The sequence below is a fragment of the Ornithorhynchus anatinus genome, chromosome 4 (assembly GCF_004115215.2).
Source record: "Ornithorhynchus anatinus isolate Pmale09 chromosome 4, mOrnAna1.pri.v4, whole genome shotgun sequence".
NCBI lineage: Eukaryota > Metazoa > Chordata > Mammalia > Monotremata > Ornithorhynchidae > Ornithorhynchus > Ornithorhynchus anatinus.
In genome coordinates, this window is record NC_041731.1 from 52,404,042 (window position 1) to 52,410,401 (window position 6,360).

The window sequence follows — 6,360 nt, forward strand, 5'->3', positions numbered from 1 at the left end:
AAGAGAAGGGAGGTGAGGTAGGAGGCGGCAAGATGATGGAGAACTTTGAAGCCAAGAGTGAGGAGTTTTTGTTTCATGCGAAGGTTGATAGACAACCACTGCAAGTTTTTGAGGAGGGTAGTGACATGCCCAGAGCGTTTCCGAAGGAAGATGATCCGGGCAGCAGAATAAATAAGAGACTGGAGTGGGGACAGACAGGAGGAAGGGAGATCCGAGAGGAGGCTGACACAATAATTCAGTCAAGGTATTATGAGTGCTTGTACCAGCACGATAACAGTTTGGAAGGAGAGGGAAGGACGGATCTTGGTGATATTGTGAAGGTGAGACTGGCAGGTGTTGGTTACTGATTGGATGTGTGGGGTGAATGAGAGAGCTGAGTCAAGGACGACACCAAGGTTGTGGGAGTCAAAGGAAGGATGGTAGTGCCATCCACAGTGAGGGGGAAGTCAGGGAGAAGACAGGGTTTGGGAGGGAAGATAAGGAGCTCAGTTTTAGACATGTTGAATTTTAGGTGGCGGGCAGACATCCAGGTGGAGACATCCTGGAGGCAGAAGGAGAAGCAGCGTGGCTCAGTGGAAAGAGCACGGGCTTTGGAGTCAGAGGTCATGAGTTTGAATCCCAGCTCTGCCACTTTTCAGCTGTGTGACCATGGGCAAGTCACTTAACTTCTCTGTGCCTCAGTTACCTCATCTGTAAAATGGGGATTAAGACTGTGAGCCCCACGTGGGACATCCTGATTCCCCTGTGTCTACTCCAGCGCTTAGAACAGTGCTCGGCACATAGTAAGCGCTTAACAAATACCAACATTATTATTATTATTATTAAGGAGATACGAGCCTGGAGGGAGGAGGAGAGAACAGGGGAGGAGATGAAGATTTGGGTGTCATCTGCGTAGAGATGATAGTTGAAGCCGTGGGAGTGAATGAGTTCACCAAGGGCATGAGTATAGATGGAGAACAGATGGCAAGAAGGACATCATTGGTGACCATAGAGACTGGGCTCACTGTGGAGTGAAGGGAAAGTGTCTGCTAATTCTGTTGCATTGTATGCTCTCCCAAGCACTTAATACAGTGCTGTGCACATAAGCTCTTAAATACCACTGATTGATTGAATGAAAACATTCCTGTTTCCTGATGCAGAGCAGCTTTTTAGTAGTAATAGTATTTATTAAATGCCTATTGTGTGCCAAGCTCTGGGGAAGAAAGTACTCCAATGAGACAGAGATGAGAGAGAGACTTGATTGCTAGCACCCAAGCAACTCAGGATCTAAAAATAAGGTAGGACAGGTGGTAGGAACAGAAACATGAGGAAAGATGAGACAAAATCATGAGAGACAAAGATGATGCTACAGATGACAGGAGCAGCAGGATGTCAGGCTCTTCACGGGTCAGACCAATAGTCACCCCAGTCACAAACCATGGGGTCCAGTCAATCTATTGACTGTCCCCCACTCTAGACTATAAGCTTGTTGTGGGCAGGGAATGCTTCTGTTTATTGTTGTATTGTACTCTCCCAAGGACTTAGTAGAGTGTTCTGCACACAATAAGCACTCAATAAATATGATCAAATAAACAAATTAATTGAGGGCTTACTGTGTTCAGAGCACTGTACTAAGCACTTGAGAAAGTACAATACAACAAACAATATAGCAGACACATTCCCTGCCCACAGCATGCTTACAATCTAGGTAAGGAATAGAGAGGGTTGGGGAGGGAGGTGGTAGAGGGTTCACATTGCTGATGTTGTTTGGTCCCATCTATCTTCACTATAGTCTATATTGGTTAAAGTTCTGTGGGCAGCTCTTAAGTCTAATGATTGCCATAAATGAGATAAATCAGTCGTGTTGCCACGCAGAGGTCTTCAAGCCACAAAAAAGGCCATTTTCTCAGTCTTGGAGTTCCGGCACATACAAGAAGTAGTTGAGATTGAGGTCCAGTAATGTCTAAGAAATAATTTAATTGCATGTAGTATTATATTATGCCAATATTTCCACCATTCTATGTTCAAGAAACAGATTTGACACAAATCTGGTACTGATATTAAGTAGGATCTGAGGTCAAACACATTCTAAATTGTTATAATTTTGCTATGTATATTAACTTAATGCTGCTTATTTCATTTAGTCTTGACAAAAAATTATAGCGATGTAGTTTCTCCTCTGAAATGGCCTTGAATCCTACCACAGAACCTACAGACCATGTTTTAAAAATCTAACTAGGACCTCAGTCATCCTCTATGGATGCCAAAATGGTTCTTTGACTTCCAAACAATGAATAGTTCTTTGTTTATAAAGAGTGCATTATTAAATTATCTTCAGTAATTGAAAAGGAAGAGTATGTGAGTTTCAGGAAGTCTGGAGAAATATAAAATCACATGAAGTAAACTAAACTTACAAACACCATATGTGTGGGCTCTTTTGACAACAGCTTTTGGTGGTTTAATATGAGAGTAACAGCAGCTTGTCATAATAACTTGAAGGGGGGAAAAAGTTATTTGCTTTTTTGCTCTCTGAGCTTCTGCTCCAACATAACGTGAAGTGCTCTCCACATCACTGTTTAAAACAAAGAATGCTCCTACTTGAGTATTAGGCCTGATCAAAACCTGGGAAAATAATACAGATTGAAAAGTTCTTTACCTATTAGGCAAAGTCTGAGTTCAGCGCCTGGTATTTCCCAGTAGCAGTTAGTGCACTGGCTAATGGGTAAAACAGAAAGGAGAACTGTTTTCTATTGCTGTGTGTCATTAAATGACTTCACTTATACTGAACTGTGGTAATTTAGAATAGAAATTAAGCACATGACATTGGCTTTCAAAGTATTATTTAGCATCTTTGGATTTTTAAAATTTATCTGCTTGTGAGACTGGGCTCTAGGGACAACAGAACAGTGACTGAAATTGTAGAAAAATATTTCCCCTCTGGTCTTCACTGGTAAGGAAGAGACCCACTGCACTAGAGCAGGGGTGCCAGAAGCATGATTTCCAAACCCTTAGAATGTTAGAAACATTGAGGCCATTGGTATCAAGAATAGACTTATTATGAATGGTGAGGATCTTGAGGACTAGTCTTTCCCAAGAGCACTACAGCTGTTTTTCTCATCATAGTTGAATTGACTTTTTTTTGATGTTGTTTGCTTTTATAACTGAATTTGACTGGTCCTTTCTCAGTGTGGACTGGAAGCTCCTTGAGGCCAGGAGTCATGTTTACCAACTATACTGAACTCCCGCAAACACTTAGAGTACACTGCACAAAGGAAGCACTCGAGAAATAGCATTTACTGCCTCTCCTGAACTTTTAGAAGGTGAGCTCCCTGCGAGTTAGGAATACCACCTGACTCAAAGCCTTGATACCATTCTCCCACACTTAAAGAGTGCTTTGAATAAAGTAAACGCTTAGAAGTCAAATGATACATTTAAATCATGATTTAGGATTTATCCAGTAGAGAAGCAGAGCAAGGCCTAGGGAATAGAGTATTGGCCTGGGAGTCAGGAAGACCTGGGTTCTAATTATAATGGTATTTGTTAAGTGCTTACTATGTGCAGAGCACTGTTCTAAGCGCTGGAGAGGATACAAGGTTATCAGGTTGTCCCACGTGAGGCTCACAGTCTCTATCCCCATTTTCCAGATGAGGTAACTGAGGCACAGAGAAGTGAAGTGACTTGCCCACAGTCACATAGCTAAGTGGCAGAACCGGAATTTGAACCCATGACCTCTGCCTCCCAAGCCTGGGCTCTTTCCACTGAACTATGCTGCTTCTCTTCTAATTCTAATTCTTCTGCTTCTTATCCCAGCTCTACCACTCATCTGCTCTTTGACCTTCACTTCTCTATGTCTCAGTTACCTTATCTTTAAAATGGGAATTAAGACTGTGAGCCCCATGTGGGACATGGACTCTGCCTAACTTAATTAGCTCATATCAACCCCCATGCTTAATACAGTGCCAGGCATATAATAAGCTCTTAAATTCCATTAAAAAAAATGGAACCACCTCATTTGGGAGATTCACCTGGTTGGGAGAATTTTTCTATGGTCAAATCATTTGCTAGAGATGGGATATAAGGACAATAATATATATGCCAATGTGATAAATTGATGAGAGTTTTTTTTATTAATAATGTGTATCTATAATTCTTATTTGTAATGATGCTACTGATGCCTGTTTACTTGTTTTGATATCTGTCTCCCCCTTCTAGACTGTGAGTCCTTTGTGGGCCGGGATTCTCTCTGTTGTTGAATTGTACTTCCCAAGCACTTAGTACAGTGCTCTGCCCACACTAAGCACTCAACAAATATGATTGAATGAACAAGATTACCTGATGACTTTATGGAAGTAGAGATATATAGTGGTCCTGAGGAAGGACCTGTTACAAGTCTTGACATGTGGAAGAAATGTCGAGAAGTAGCGTGGCTCAGTGAAAAGAGCACGGGCTTGGGAGTCAGAGGTCATGAGTTCAAATCCTGGCTCTGCCACTTGTCAGCTGTGTGACTGTGGGCAAGTCACTTCACTTCTCTGTGCCTCACTTACCTCATCTGTAAAATGGGGATTAACTGTGAGCCTCACGTGGGACAACCTGATTACCTTGTATCTACCCCAGCGCTTAGAACAGTGCTCAGCACATAGTAAGCACTTAAATACCAACATTATTATTATTAATACCATCACTGATGTTTTTGGCCCAGAAGTTTCTATGGTTACTCAGAACCATGGACTTTAAACTCTGGTCACTCTGGATGGGGGACACCACCGTGACGTGACCTCCTCCACCTCACCCTCTGCTCACCACATTCCTGACTCCCTCTCTCTCCACTGCCCCAAACCATCATGCTCAGCAATGCCCTCGGTCAGCTCCCATCTATCCAAGTCATACCCATCCCTTGTGCTAGTCTCCCACCCCAAATTCCTGCCAAAAAGTGATCTCTTTGAGCAAAGTACCATTGTGGGCAAAGTTCCATTTTAGGTAAATCACCCTTTGTCCTTGACCTCTCCCTAAACCAGTCACTGCTCATCCTCACCATTGCGGAGATCTGACTCATTCTAGGAGGTATCATCTCCCCTGCCACTCTCTTGTGAGGAGGCCTCACCTTCTCCCACTCTCCCTGACTTATGAGTAAAGGGAGAGGAGTCCCCCTGCTCATTGCCCCTTATGTACTTTCGCCTCAGTCCACCCACTCCATCCCTCACCTCATTTACTTCTGAAGTCCACATCATCTGCTTCTCCCATCCATTAGAATTACTAGCTCCAGTCATCTACCACCCCTTGTCCCCACCTCTACTTCTCTGAGAGAACTTTGTCTTGTTTTATGTTGTTGGGTCTTTTCCAATAAATAGCGACTCAGCGGACACATCTCTCCCAGAACGCCCCACCTCCATCTGCAATCCTTCTGGTAATGTATCCATAGAATTCTTGGTAAAAACACTAAAGTGGTTTGCCTTTGCCTCCTTCCACGCAGTAAACTTGAGTCACTGCTCTCAACTCTCTCTCATACAGCTGCTGCCCAGCACAGGTGAATTTTGACTTGTAGCAGACTGCCTTCCACTCACTAGCCACTGCCCAAGCTAGGAATGGAATGGGTAGGCCTCTGCTTGATTCTCCGTCCCGTAGTTGAAACTGGTAGAGTACTGGAAACTCTCCAGGTGCGACCCTGAGGGGGGAGAGAACTTTTATGCTTTTGTTTTTTTCCTTCCTGAGGCCTTTAATATCAATGTGGATGTTCCCTCATGATCCTCCCCGACCTCTTGTTCCTCATGATCCTCCCCCACCTCTTCTGCTTGCTTCATCTTGAGAACACCTCAGTTCTGCAGACTTCCAACTCCAACTTGAGCACACACTGGAACTCAGTTCACTGTACATTTCTTTCTCACCGACTCTGAAACCCACTCTCCAACTACAGCCAACTAATCTCCTTTCTCCACACCAACCTTCCCTGCAAAACTGCCCTCTCACACTGTCTGCCACAGAAATATCTAATCTCAAGGCCAGCTCCACTCATCTCAGGAACATCACTCCCTATACAACCACCCTTCCCTTGTACACAATTCATGCTCTCAACATTGCCCACTATGCTAAACTCCACTCCTTCACCCTCTTTTCCTCCATTGTTGTCTCCCCACCAACACTCAGTCTGGATCACCTTCACAGTACACTTCTTTCTTTCCTGCTACAGAATATTTGTTAGAGGAAAGCCAATGACCAATCTACATTGGGTCACTTTAAATTAATCCTCACCTACTATAACTCTGCCCTCTCTTGTGGACAATGTTTCTCCCTCAGATTTCCATGCCTATTTTTCTGCATCAAGTAGTCCATGCCTTTAACTCCTTCCTGAAGTAGAAGCAGGATGTGGGTGAGGGGTCAGTGGTG

General features: G+C 43.6%; 1 non-coding gene across 1 annotated transcript; it reads right to left on the reverse strand.

The window, feature by feature from the left end:
- Nucleotides 1–5,513: 5,513 nt before the first annotated feature.
- Nucleotides 5,514–5,651, reverse strand: LOC114811622. The gene has a single exon (XR_003759318.1). It is a non-coding gene; the product is annotated as a small nucleolar RNA SNORA7 (small nucleolar RNA).
- Between the last annotated feature and the right edge of the window lie 709 nt (nt 5,652–6,360).